The 14,364-nt window shown below is 50.6% G+C and overlaps 1 protein-coding gene across 7 annotated transcripts in view; it reads left to right on the plus strand.

Moving 5' to 3' along the window:
- Positions 1–14,364, plus strand: part of SLC45A3 (solute carrier family 45 member 3) — a 43,166-nt gene that overhangs the window by 12,581 nt on the left and 16,221 nt on the right. For 4 of the 7 annotated variants that reach the window (XM_075910546.1, XM_075910548.1, XM_075910547.1 and 1 more), the window contains one exon: positions 6,189–6,297. The exons of 1 other annotated variant lie outside the window; for it this stretch is intronic. The gene's annotated coding sequence lies outside the window, so the exon portion shown is untranslated. Of the gene's footprint in view, positions 1–6,188; positions 6,298–9,600; positions 10,238–14,364 lie in introns of those variants that run through there. 2 more of the 7 variants (XM_006139195.4, XM_006139197.4) reach the window with 1 other exon arrangement.

Below are 14,364 nucleotides of genomic sequence, written 5' to 3' on the forward strand. Positions count from 1 at the left end.
GTATGTGTGTGTGTGTGTGTGTGTGTGAGTAGGGGGTTGTCACACTTTCTATTTTATTATGATCGTCTCTTTTGAGCGTTGCCGTTTCTGTTCCTCAATACAGAAAGGGCGAGGGGGGGAGGTCCCGAAGCCACCTGTTGGATTTCCACACTTGTGGAGGCTGCTGTCCTTTTTAACAGCCTCTTTCTCCTTGCTCCCTACTCCCCAGCATTCAGCTCACAACCAGCCCATTGTGCGGCCGGATTAGAGCAGCTGGGTGGAGTCTTTCAGGCTCGAGTGTAACTTCGGTCCCTTGAAAAACCCTTCTGAGGCTTTCCCCATTTATTTTTTATTTTCTTAAAGAGGACGGCAACGCCAACAAGGGGATAATTTGATGGATTACGCTGCGAGGCTGAGGAGCTCTCCCTAATCCCCTTTGTGCGTCGGTTCGACCAGACGCACAGCAGAAGCCCCCAGCCTCTGGCAGAGAAAAGGCGGCTCAGCGGGGTGTGTTTTACACACGGACACAGAAGTACAGGGCCCTGGTCATGTGGACTTCTTGAATATAATCTGTGCCAGTTACCTCGCCACGGAGGAGGGGAGGGAACCTGGCTGGAGCTTATTATTTTCTCCCCGGTCCTCCAATTCAATTTACATTTTTATTCTTCTGCTCATAATAAAAACGAGAGAAGTGGAGGGAGGGGAGGGGCAAGCTAGGTCAGATGTCACGGTGATGGGCACCGTAGGCAAACAGAAATAAAAAGCGGAACCAAGTCTTCCTTGATCCCTGGGGATGTTCAGTTCCTGACTCAGTATGGGCCCATCTCTTCAAATAAAGCCTGGTACAGTGAGACCTGCTTGTAGAGACATTGGGGTGAAACTCAGTCGAGTTAGTTATTGAGTATCCATCACAGGCCCAGCCATCCCGTCTCGGAAAAGGGAACGGCAGAGCTGGAAGGGTTTCCCAGAAGGGTGATGAGAATCCAAGAAATTCAGAGCTGGGAGGGACTTTTGGAGGGCATCAAGTCCAGCCCCCTGAGTGAAGGCAGAACCAAGTAAGCTTAGACCATTGTGGACAGGTGTTTGCCTAACCTGTTCTGAAAAGATCCTCCAGGGATGGGGATTCCACGGCTTCCTTTTGATGCCTGCGGCCGGGACCCCTGCTGGGGCCAGGAGTCTGGGTGGGGCCAGCAGCCCTGCCAGAAATGTCTGCACTGGGACCTGCCGGTGGCCCAGCCGGACCGGTTGTCCAGCTGGGCCAGCAGCAGTAGCAGGTCCGTGGCCCTGACCTGGTTAGGAGCCCAGATGAGACAGGTAGCCCAGCGGGGAGGGGGAAGGGCAGAATTGACCTCCCCAGGGTCCGGCAAACTCCCTCATTCGGGACCATGGCTCCCAAGGGTGCCAGACCAGGGAAGTCTGAATCTAACCTAAATCTCTCGTGATATGGCATAATCCCATTACTTCTAGACATTGAGAACAACTGGTCACAGTCCTCTTTTTCTAATGGCCCTTAACATAGTGGAAGGCTGTTAGTGGGTCCTCCCTCTGTCGTCTTCTCCTCAAGACTAAACATGCCCAGTTTTTTTTTAGCCCCAGTGGAAGGGTATTAAATTCTTGTGGTGGAGGCACTGGCCGCAACGATAGACTAATCTAATGGTGCTTGTTTCTTATTAATTCACCTAAATTAATAAGAGGCTTCAGGTGACATCAGTGCCTTATTATGTATTGCTGCATAATGTGACTGTCCCAAAGAGCTTGCATTAAAATGTCACACGTGTCTATGTTGTAGTTATCTGCTATAATACAAGACACAAGAAGTCATTCTTCCACTCTATTCTGCAGTGATTAGGCCTCACTTGGAGTATTGTGTCCAGTTCTGGGCACCACATTTCAGGAAAAATGTGGAGAAATAGAAGAAAGTTCAGAGAAGAGCAACAAGAATGATTAAAGGCCTAGAGAACATGAGCTATGAGGGAAAAGTAAAAGAATTGGGCTTGCTTAGTCTGGAAAGGAGAAGACTGAGAGGGGACATGATAGTGGTTTTCAGGTATCTAAAGGGATGTCACAAGGAGGAGGGAGAAAAATTGTTCTCCTTGGCCTCTGAGGATAGGAGAAGAGGCAATGGGCTTAAACTGCAGCAAGGGAGGTTTAGGTTGGACATTAGGAAAAACTTCCTGTCACAGTGGTTAACACTGGAATAAATTGTTTAGGGAGGTTGTGGAATCTCCATCTCTGGAGATATTTAAGAGCAGGTTAGACAGACACCTGTCAAGGATGGTCTAGATGATACTGAATCCTGCTGTGAGGGCAGGGGACTGGACTCGATGATCTCTTGAGGTCCCTTTCAGTTCTGGTGTTCTATAATAACCAGGGGGCTATTTTGAAATCCAGCATTCCCATTGGTATAATGCCCAAACTATGCATGGAGCTGGTTCTGTATTAGTTGAGAGTGCTTAGACGGAGCTACTGGAGCAAGGAGCAGAGAGAAGATGGAATAATGGGGCTTGATATGGGATTCCAAGGAAACACCTGAGACCAAGCTAGCAAGGTAGGTTCCAGCTAATGGGGAGGAGGTAGCTTCTTGTGATTTTTTTTTTTTTAAGCACAAATGGCACATCCAAGCTGTAATAACAGGTGGAGTATAGAGCAGCTGGGCAGGGAAGAGCTGATGGAAAGGTAAGCGTGAGAGGGCAGAACTTGTTAGCGCAAAGGGGCTAGGGAAAGGGGATACTACCAAGGGGAAAGGATGGGAAAGCTACTGTACTGCGCTGTGCTGCTGAGAAGGACTGCCTGGTGGTTAAGGAACTGGAGAGCTGGGTCCTGGGTCTGTCACAGATTCCCTGAAGGCTCTTGGGCAGCTCACCTAGACCCGGATGATCAAAAGAGTTCTGCATGAGCGGGACCTGTGAGGTGCTGAGCTGCCTTGAAAATCTGCTCTTCATTGTGGGCATTGAGCAGTTGAAAGTATGGCCCCTCATCTCTCTCTGGGCCTCTATTCTCCAATGATGGAGGCGGGCGGGGGGGGGGGGGAGGAAGTGTCATCCATCCTCTGTCTCTCTTGTGTGTTCAGATCATATGCTCTTTGGGGCCCTGATGTAGGCTAGATGTTATTGCAAGACAAATAATAAGACCTGGACTGGCAAGGAAGTAACAATTGTCACTGCAAGAGGAAACCAAGGCCTTTTATTGACTAACTAGCCAATTAGCCCGTCATAAGACAGGATTTTCAGGTCTCTCCTCCACCTTGGTCTTCTCTCCTGAGCCTCCAGTCTCTCTCTCTCCTCCTACTGCCTCCCCCCCCCTCTCAGCTCTCCTCTGCCTCCTGCCTCTCTGTCTGTCTCTTTCTTTCTCTTCTCCCCCTCCTGCCTCTCATTCTCCCTTTCTCTTCTCCTCCTCCTCCTGCCTCTCCCTCCCCTTCCATTCCCGCCGTGGCGCTCGGCTGAGTGCTGCCTGCTCAGCCGGGCCGCCGCAGGGGAGCCGAAATGCATGGGGAGCGCCGACCCCAAAGGGCTGCTTGCTGCTGCTTGCTCGCCCGCGGTGACCCAGCTGAGCTGCGCAGCACTCAGCGGAGCGCCACGGCGGGAGGGGAAGGGGAGACGGGGCGCTGACATACATGGCCGGGGGTGTGGCCGTGTACATCAGCATTACAGACTCACAGACATTGGGCTACTATATATATGATATTAAATGTCCTCTTGATGGTCTAACATTTGGAGAATAGGGCAAAATTCAAAATGATCTGGAGAAATGATCTGAGGTAAATAGGATGAAGTCTAACAAGGACAAATGCAAAGCGTTCCATGTAGGAAGGAACAATCGGTTTCACACATACAGAACAGGAAGTGACTATCCAGGAAAGAGTTCTGCAGAAAGGGATCTAGGGGTCATAGTGGACCACAAGCTAAAGATGAGTCACTAGTGTGACACTGTTGCAAAAAAAGCAAACATGATTCTGGGATGCATTAACAGGAGTGTTGCAAGACAGGAGAAATCATTCTTCCGCTCTACTCTGCGCTGATTAGGCCTCAGTTGGAGTATTGTGTCCAGTTCTGGGCACCACATTTCAAGAAAGATGTGGAGAAATTGGAGAGGGTCCAGAGAAGAGTCATAAAATTGATTAAAGGACTAGAAGACGAGATCTGTGAGGGAAGACTGAAAGAACTGGGCTTGTTTAGATTGGAAAAGAGAAGACTGAGAGGGGACATGATAGTGGTTTTCAGATATCTAAAAGGGTGTCGGGGGGGGGGGGGGAATTGTTCTCCTTGGCCTCTGATGTTAGGACAAGAAGCAACGAGCTTAAATTGCAGCAAGGGGGAGCTTTAGTTTGAACATTAGGAAAAAATTCCTGAAGGTGAGGGTGGTTAAACACTGGAATAAATTGCCTAGGGAGGTTGTCGATATCTCCAATGATGGAGATTCTAAGAGCAGGTTGGATAGACATCGATCAGGGATGATCTGGATCAGTGTGTCTTAAACTTTTTAAGACCGAGGAACACCAAACAATATTTTTTTTTAATGCGGCATACCAAGGATTTTTTTGTTGACGGGCGGGGGGGAAAAACGTCGGGAGAAAGTTATTGAGTTATTGAGCCACAGAACACAGTTTAAGAAACATTGCTCTAGATGGGGCTTGGTCCTGCCGTGAGGGCAGGGGGCTGGACTTGCTGGCCTCCTGAGGTCCCTTCCAGTTTTAGTGTTCTATGATTTTATGGTCTCCCTACAAATCAAAGGGAATTGGTCCCCCCAACCTGCAGCACAGATGTGATGCCCAAATTGTACACAACAGTCTTTGTGCCACGCTCTGCCCTTGGAAGAATTCGGAAAAGCAATGGAATTGCAGGTGGCTTTAGGACCTTGCAGCCTCTCCGGGGCCTCCCATGTTTGGTACGGAAGGGAAGGGATTTCCAGCCTTTGGTTTTGAGTCTTTCCCTGATGTAGTGGCTGAACCAGTGAGATTGAGATAATGGAGTCCTGGGTTGAAAGGAAACAGTGTTAATTCAGAGAGACTAAATAAATGACACTGCTCTACATCCCCTCTTTAACGTGCACTCCCTCTTCCCCGGCTTGAAGAGGGGTCAAGGAGATTGAGGGGGGGAGCCAGAGAAGGTCAGGTGAGTTTTCCATTTCATTCCACACAAGCCTGACAGCGCTATTCTCCATGGGGTCTTTCATATTCAGCAGCAGTGAATAGACTCTGATAGCTGTGAAGGGATCTGGCACTGTATGAACGGCCCTCCTTAAACGTCCCCCCCTCTCTCCCACACCGCCTTTATTCCAGAGGGCTTCGAGAAAACGGGGAATTAATGCTCATCCTAGCGGTGTCCCTCGAAGATCAGAAATGTCATTTTTGTCCTTGTAAATGGAAAGCCCATTGCTGTCAATGCAGCAGCGTACGCTCCCCTCTCTCTGCCTCCTGCTGGGAAGGACTTTCCCCGTCACGTTTGTGGGGAGGCAAAGCAGCAGGCAGAATTATGCTGGCTGAAGCGTTCCTATACCTGCTGGATTAGACCTGAGTTTCTAGCTGTCTCCGAGAAAGGTGCAGGAACCATGCAGCAGGGAGGTGTGGAGTATTTCCCCCCCCCCCCCCTTCCCTGAGGCTCTGACCCTAATCATGGAAAGTTGGAAGGGATCACCAGGGTAAACAGTGGGGCTGACAGCCTCACTGGGCCCCTGGGCAAGGCGGGAGACCCTGCTCTGCACCCCCAGAAAGGATGGGGCTGGTCTAGGCAGTCTTTAGCATTGCCCACCCCCCCCCCCCCCATGGCCTGCCCTAGCCTCGTGGTTAGGGGACTCAGCTGCTGTGTGTTCGAATCCCTTCTCCCTCTCTAGGTGGGGAACTGGAACCAGGGGTGGTCTCTGACATCCTGCCCACTAGGCTAACAATGGGAAGGGAGGGCTTGTTCCCTCTCCCCCTCCCCCCAGCTGCTTTCCTCCTGACCCTGCACGGCTCCTATGAGCACCTGTCTTCTAGTTTGAGGATCAACAGCAGAGTTCCCTGCAGCCCTGACTTAGGCAAGAAGAGCAGGGCTCGGCACCCCTCTGGCCTCCAGTCATTGGCTCCCCTGGGCTGGCTTTACGGATCACGACCCAAGATTCCTGTCCTCTCTCCCCGCCACCCATCCGAAGGGGAGCGTAGACAGCCAGCTCAGGCTTCATGGCTTGCACTGTTATTCCTGTGATAATTTTTCTTCTTCTTCTTCTTCTTCTAGGTGCCTAAAAGTGAAACTTCACAACACTCCGTGTCACCGCGCCGAAGTCCCCGACTCGAGACTGGCAATGTACTGACAGCTGCACGGCTGACTCACTGCTCGACCTTAGGCAAGGCTTGGGAATCTGGTGCCTCAGTTTTCCTCAATGTGAAATGATCCCACTGACCTATTCTGCATTGTGCTTGGAGATAAAGTGCAATACCCAGAGCGTATCCATTACAAAACCCGAGTAATGCCCCCTGGTACAGGGTGACCCTAGTCCAGGGTTTCCCATCCTATGGGTCAGGACCCAAATATGGGTCGCCATTACATTTCAAAAGGGACACCAGGTGTCTCCCCAGGTGGCTCTTAAGAAGCCAGTCACACATTTTTTTAATTGCCCTGGGTCAGCAAGTCTTCCTGAATTGTCAGAATGGGTCCCCATTTGGAAAAGATTGGGAACCACTGCCCTAGCCCTTTAAGAGGGCGGGGCCAGTGAATTGGTGACTGGTCACCTGATCTCGGCTGAGCTTAAAAAGAGGGCATGTGGGCTTGAAAAGACAGAGCTGATGAGGCTGAGTGTGCTAGGCTGAGCTGGACACTGGGTTCGCGCTGTCTGCTCCCCCTGGGAGTACTGATTTGGTTTGTTTGCACAGTAAAACTGTTCTGCACTGGCAGTGAATATTCAGGATCTCAGGAGAAGCTCTGTCTTGTTGCCCTGCTATTTCCCCTTTAAGATGATGCTTAGCCATTCATACATACCCTTGGTAGCAATCACAGCCATTCGCTGGGCCTGATTCCCTGTTGCCCTGCAGTTGGGATAGTCGGTGGCTCCCATTGCAATGCAGGTGAAAGGATGGACAGACCTGAGTGGCTGCCATTTTGATTTGGAAAGGTCTTTGATTCTGTGGTGCTGACTGGGGGAGGTGCAAAGCTGGGGAGAATCAGGCTCTGGGTCCATGGGAAATGTGTATTGTAACAGGGAGAGAGGTAAAGAAGTGACAGACTGAGGCAGGGCAAACACCTCAACCTCTTGTCTCTGATGGTGACTCATTCCTGAAAGGACTCAGATTTCTTGATAGAGAAAACGCTATGTAATCTTGCAATTCAGACAAGCTAGAGAGTATGGAGGTGCTAGTCAGGGTAGCTAACTCCAATGACTTAAACAAAATACAGGTCTATGTAGCACTTTAAAGACTAACAAAACGGTTTATTAGATGATGAGCTTTCGAGGAAGTGGGTCTGGCCCACGAAAGCTCATCATCTAATAAACCATCTTGTTAGTCTTTAAAGTGCTACATAGACCTGTATTTTGTTTCAGCTACACCAGACTAACACGGCTACATCTCTATCACTATTCTCCAATGACTTAGTTTTTAGAAAAAATCATCAGCAATTGTGATATTCCCCCCCGCCCTCCCGCCTAAGAAAACTACCACTGTAAGAATTCATCCCAAAGGTAGGAATTTTCTCAGCCAGTGGATCACATAGCTCAAGCCAGACTTTGAAAGCTCTCCACTCCATGTTAAAAATCGTCTCCCCTCTGGGCAGCGGTGTTGTTACGTGCAGCAACCTGGCATTGAAGAGATCAGGGTAAAAAGAGAATCCTTTCTTCAGCTGGTTTGGCCACAGCATGGTGTGCCTAGGCCGTTTCCCTGTGTCTGTGGGGAGGCTTCGCTGAGACTAAAATAAAAGCTGTTCCTTAGAGTCTGTTGGCTAAAATGCTCTAATATACCCGAGTGTAGCTGGGGCAAATCCTATTCGAACATATTAGCTGACAGAGGGGGGCATAGAGCTCACTTCTATCCGGTACAGCCCTGTCAACTCTAGTCTCCATGGCTGACTTGCTAGTGTCTTTCACCCGTTTTAAACGCTGTATTTTTCCCTTGTGTTCCCCTGGGTCTGTTAGAGCAGTGGGTTTCACACTTTTATTTTTCTCATGACCCAGTGGAAGAAAATGGTTGACACTGCAACCCCACATCGTTTGACTGGAGTGTGGGCTCTGGGGGTGGGGCTGAAGATGGGAGCTTCGGGCTGTAGGAGGGGGCTCTGGCTTTGGGGAGCGTCAGGGCTGGGGCAGGAGGGGCTTATCTTGAGCAGCTCCCAGACAGAGGTGCAACGTGGGGGCTAAGGCAGCTTCCTGCCTCTCCTGGTACTGCAGACCATGCTGCCCCCAGAAGCAGCCAGCAACGGGTTCCCAGCCACTGGGAGTGCGGAGCTAGTGCTGAGGGCAGGGGCAATGCACAGAGCCCTGGGTGCTCTTCTTCCCCCTCTGCACACACACCTAGGAGCTGGGCTTGTTGCCGGCCGCTTCTGAGGCGCAGCTCAGTCTGCAGTGCCAGGTCAGGCAGGGAGCTGCCTTAGCACCCCCACTGCAGCAACGAGACCCGGTGCCCAACATTTGAAAACTGCTGTGTTAGACCTCTGGGCTTTGTGTTTCAAGTGTGAGCTCTTTGAGGCAGGGAGTGCCTTTCTTTTCGGTTTATACTGCGCCTACCACTGTGGGGTCCTGCTCCACAGCCCGGTTCCTTGGTGCTTGGCAGCCTTTGGTCGGGGAAGGAACATTAACAAAGGAATTGCAAGAATCTAAAGAAGCCCCAGGGCTGTTAGCTAACATGAGTTAGCTTTCAGGGACTATATCCAGTGTTCCCTGTAAGCCAGTCAGAAGAGATTCAAATGCTGCCCAGTTGATTAGCAGAGTGCCTGTAGCTGGCAGCATGTGTTTCTATTGGGGGTGCACATCTGCACATGCCTTGGTGCACATAACAAAATTTATTCCACACATGGATGGAAAAAGTTAGAGGGAACATTGTGTTCCCCAGCTATCGTGGTTTCTTTTAACTGATCCCCTTGCTCTGGCTGTTTGAGTAATAAATTATCTGTTTTTTTGGTCAGTTATGTTTAGCTGGACTCAGTCAGCCCTTCTGTCCCAGAATGCTTAACGGCCCCTCTTGCTTTATTGGAGAGGCTGGAACAGCAAAAATGTCAGGCATCCAGAGTTAGCCTTTTGTTGTTGAAATGGATCCCCCTGTCCACTTCTGTGCCTGGGAGTTTAACTTCCCTTTGTCTGGTCAGCACATGCCTTTCCTTCTGGCTTGCTCCTTGCAAATCACATCAAGTCCCGCCCACCTTACCTGGTTGCCAGGTGAGGAAGTCTTTACAAGTTGATCTGCTGTTTCTCTGAGTGAGCAGCAATTCCCAGATCAGTCAGTAGGGCATACAAATCATTGTACAGAAATCTCGGATTCAAATTGTGGAGGGCACGGGGAGGGTAGGCAGGGAAGATCCATTAAAAATGAAATGCACATGGCCCTCCACTCTCCCCATGCTTCCCTGCTACATTAAAAGCCCACTTGTGGGCGAGGTTTGCAGATCTGAGCTAAGTCTATGGAAGTCTTCTCTGCCACAAGGAAGGAGTCCGGGGTGGGGGGGGGGGGCATAGGCAGTAGCCCCCGTCCTGCAAGCCCTTCGGGACAAAGCCCAGTGGTGCCCCATGGAGATGCAGCAATCTGCTGGCATAGAAAAACATGCAGGATTGGGACGTTTGGGCAGCACCTCATTTGAGAGCAGGGCTTAAGAAGCAGCAGTTGTAGCAGTGTTGTGTGGGGAAGGGGCTTGAGCCAGACAGTACGGATCTGGATCAGAACTGGGGGATTCCCACCTGCTTTCAGACCCTTCTGGGTAGAACGTGGAGCAGAGCAGTCTCCTTGGTAACGTGAGGGCTGTAAGCTCTTTGGGGCCTGGACTGTGTCTTTGCACCACACCTGGCCCGTCATGGCGATGCCCCTAGGTGCTGCACTGCTGTAATATTAATACACTGTGCTGCCGTGTTTAAAAAGATCCGAGGCAGAGCGGGCCCTGCAACCAAACCCCGTAAATGTGCTAGGCAGGTGGGGGGGGGGGGGGGGAGGAGCAGCGTAGCTCCACCTCCCCCTTTCTGCAAACTACTTATCTGTGCCAGGAGCCTGGAGCTCTCTGCATCCCTGCCAGGGTGGCTTTATTCACTGTGGTTCCTGCAGGGCAAAGATGGGAGTTGACCCGAATCCTCTGTTGGCTCTGCAGGGAGGGAGGTGAGTCTGGTATTACCGGCTTCAGTTTCAAGAGGCACTGGCTCTCTGAGGCTTTTTAGTCACTCTCTGGCCAACTCGGTGGCTTGATCCGGACACTTTATTTGCTCCGTGTCTTTACCAGTCTTAGAGGAAACCCCTGTCCAGTTAAGCGAGTCTTCCTCTTGTGGTTCATCCACCCAGCCCCAGTTGTGGGACCCAAACAGCATGGGACACAGTGTTCTTGTAGCCAGCTCGGTCTTGGGATGTGAGGGAGATATGGTGGGAGAGGTGATGTGTATATAGTGGACCTATTTGGTCAGAAAGACGAGGTTCCTGTAAACTGGAAACCTTGTCTCTCCCCTTAAAGAAGGAGGTCCAGTAAAAGAGATGACCTCTCCCATCTTGTCTCTCCAAACTGGCATTGAACTAGTACGTGCTTATGCTGTGAGAGGAAGAAAAGGGATTTTTTGAGCCAGGTGCAATTTATACCGAAAGGGTTTGTGGCAGCTGCAATATCTCTTGCAATCGGCTTGATCCGTACTATACACCTGCTGTTGCTGATCAGTACAATGGGATTAACCTTCTGATTAAAATGTAGCAGGGGCTGGCTGTGCGGCAGAGAGACACCTCGGCCTTGTGTCCTGATATAAGAGCCACTGAGCGCTTCGGCTTTTGTCTGAAATTTTTGGGCAGCCGCCTGCTCCCCCTATTTCTTAATTAATGCTAGAAATTCCACTATGTGATGAAGTGGGAACGGGGTTTTACATCTGAGGTTTTTGAGCCCCTGTCCATGAACCAGCGATGGGCAACCGAGGCTAGTGAGTGGCCACAGGAGTGGCCTCTTTCCTCTCAGTGGGCCGCAAAAGTGTTGTTTCCAAGACAGTCTCCCGGGAGAGGGTATTTTGCTCACTGTGGGGGCCTACCTAGAATTTGAGGGGTGTGCCGACTGCGCTTTGGCTGAACAGTCAGCATGCACTGCACTTCACGTGCCCTGGCTATATGTGTGTGTCACTTTAGCAATAGCCCTAGGAAAAAGCCATCATGGACAGAAACCAATGGTACCTAGCAACCCTGCAGGAGCAACAGTAACCAGACTGTCTGGAGGGTCACACACAGAACCCCAATAGGCCGCGAGTGGCCCTCGGGCCGCAAGTTGCCCACTGCTGCCAAAAACCACGCAGGCATCTGGGAGTCAGCTGGTGGGTGGGTGTTCTGTTGTCCGTTCTGTGCCTGATGAGCACAGGGTCAGGGTTGTTACGCTCTCGGTGTGGCTCTCTGGCTCAGAGTATCAAAGCTCATGCTGTCTACGAGGGCCCTGCTTCAGTCTCTTGTGTGCTGGCCGGGATGGTGGCTGTCACCTACATGATGTGTGGCCTAGTTGCACTGTTCGGGGTCTAGCCTACAAAGGGGTATTTCTGCCCCTCAGCCATTTCCCAGTAGATGTTAGTGTATTTCATGGATTCCCAATATCTGGGCCAATCCCAGAGCGGCCTTCAAATTTCCCCGATTATCTTAGGGGACAGAACTCCTGGAGTCCATCCCCATCTCTGCCACTAACTTGCTATTTGACATGGGGTAAGTTGTTGAAAACCTCACGGGATGTTTCTCTTTCTCCTGCTGGGAAAGGAGGATAAACCTTCCAAGGGAGGGGCGGGGAGTCTTCCTGGCTAGTACAGCCTGGCTGGTTTGGGGGTGCAAAATACCTGTGGTGTTTCTGCTCCGTGAGAGGGCCTGTGGATCTGGATGAGGTTTCATCTTGTTTTTCGAGCAGCTTGCTGTCTGAAAACTCCCAGAGCAATTCTCAGTTACTGCAGTTGGCCCTACATGGTTGCAAATATTTGGGAGTCCCATTTAGTCACTTGGACACTGGGGTCCACCCATGGGGCTGAGCTTGCAAAATTGATGCTTTCCACTCCATCCCAGAAGCGGCTGCATGCATCCACAATTGATCTGCTTACATCTCCTGAGATGGATCTTTCTATCCTTTTCCCCATGCCACCCTGCAGCGCTCTCTCTCTCTCTCTCGCTCTCTCTCTCTCTCTCACTTAATCTTCCAAAGAAGATGAAGCCAAAAATGATGCACCATGAAATCCTTAACCCTTGGGAAGTTGCGGGCAAGAGAATGACTCACGAAGAATTGAGTGGGAGGGGGAGAAACATTAGGCGTGAATCCATGGGCAGTAATTATATGTAATAAGTTAATGACTGCCTGTAAACTCCTCAACTCTGCGGAGAGGCTCCTCTTTCAATGATCAAGATTGCAACTGGAGGGAAAGGTTGGGAATGAGGCTGTGGGAAGCCAAAGACGGATTGCTCCAAGTCCGGGCTGGGCTGGTTGGCTGGTGGAAAAATCCCCAACTCTTCCCTATGTGCTCAGGGCTGGACAAGATGTGGCCCGGGAGCCGGATCCAGCCTGCCTAATGCTTTCATCTGGCCCGCAAGGCTGCATCTGGCCGCTTTCTATTTATATCCTGCTGCTGTGCCACCAGATTTCCAGGCGGTGGCTCAGGCAGTAGGATCCTATTTAGATGGCTCATGATCGCGTCTCTACCCTGGCAGGGGCTGGAACCACAAGCCTTTATAAATAGCCGCAGCAATCCTGGACAGCTGCCAGGCAACGTGGTAATGGCAGGGCTGGGATCCGCGAGCCCTTTGCTGTGTTTTTTACTTCAAAGCTTCTGGCCCCATATAACTCTGGGAGGATATTAGTGCTCCAGCCCTGCCCCTTCTGCCCACATACCAAAATTCATTAAGTGGCTCCCCTGTGAAAATTATTGCCCATCCCTGCCCTAGATAGATCATGTTTGCCCTGTTGAGTTAGCAAACTTGCAATCTCATGGCAGTTCTGTCCCAGAGGTAAAAAGCAGATTGGTCTCTGGTCCAGGGCCGCAGCAGGAATCCAAATTTGGCTAAATGTAATCCCGGGCCTCGCTCTGGGGGCTTAGCAGATCTTCCCAGGCCTCAGAAGTAAAGTGTATTCAGAAGTAAAGGGGCCTTAGTTTGCTTTAGTGAGGATTAATCTACTTGGTGACAAGCTTGGGTGTGAATCTACCCCATAGTGAAGCCTGCCACGGATTAATTGTTCCTGCAAAAATTTCTCCTATTGGTTTGTTAGAGCACTTTGATCTAGTCCTCACATGGACTGACTCAAAGCACTGTAACAAACTGTTGATGTGCATGTCAGCAGGGGACACGTAACAGTCCCTGGTAGGCTAGATTCTCGCTTCACCTTGCTGCAAACTAATTGTTCATGTAGACAAGCCTTTAGGCTACTTCACTTCTGAATGAGACTGTCCGTGGGTGGGTGTGTGTGGGGGGGGTTAATGTGCTTTAACTTCCCTCTTTAAATACGTTTATCCTAACTTGCTTGAGTGTCAGTATGCAGCCAAACCAAGCCAAACACAGGGCAGGTGTGACCCGGGACAGGTCACTTAGGGCCTGTCTACACTGTAACTTTCTCCCTCAGGGGTGTGAAAAAAACACACCCCAAGCTCAGCAAGTTCTAGTGCTGTAAAGCGCCAGTGTAAGCAAGCTCCCAGCAGGGTGGTTTGCCCACAGTGCAGGGAGATCTCCCAGTGCTAGTGCTGTGACCACACTGCTGCTTTGAAGCACTGTGCTTTACATTTAGAAGTGCAGACCATGCTTTAGGCTACGTCTACATGGCCTTCCCCAGTTCAGAGGATGGGGGTGTGATCTGCAGCCAGTGTGCTGTACTTTAACTGCCCCATGTGAATGCTACAGGCACAAACTAAAAGGTACCTCAGTGGTGTTAAATGAATCCTCTAAAGATAGCAGTGTAAATTCAAATTAAGGCCTTGTCTTCGTTCTGCGGGGGAGATTGATCTTCCAGAGTTTGATTTAGAGAGTCTAGTTAAGACTCGCTAAATTGAACTCAGTGGGCGCCCCCATTGGCATCTGGTACTCCTGCTCATGCAGAGTAAGGGAAGCTGAGGGGAGGGTTTGTTCCCATTGCCCTTCCACTGTGGGGGACGCTGCCAAGTTTGGTTTACAGTATACTGACTCCAGTGACATATTACATGTCACTGGAGTTGCATACCTTAAGCCGAGCTGCTGGGTCTAGCGTAGATCTCACCTAAGGTGTCCTATAGTTCATCCTCACAGCATACACTTAGTTACTGTACTTCACC

The sequence above is a fragment of the Pelodiscus sinensis genome, chromosome 27 (assembly GCF_049634645.1).
Source record: "Pelodiscus sinensis isolate JC-2024 chromosome 27, ASM4963464v1, whole genome shotgun sequence".
Lineage (NCBI taxonomy): Eukaryota > Metazoa > Chordata > Testudines > Trionychidae > Pelodiscus > Pelodiscus sinensis.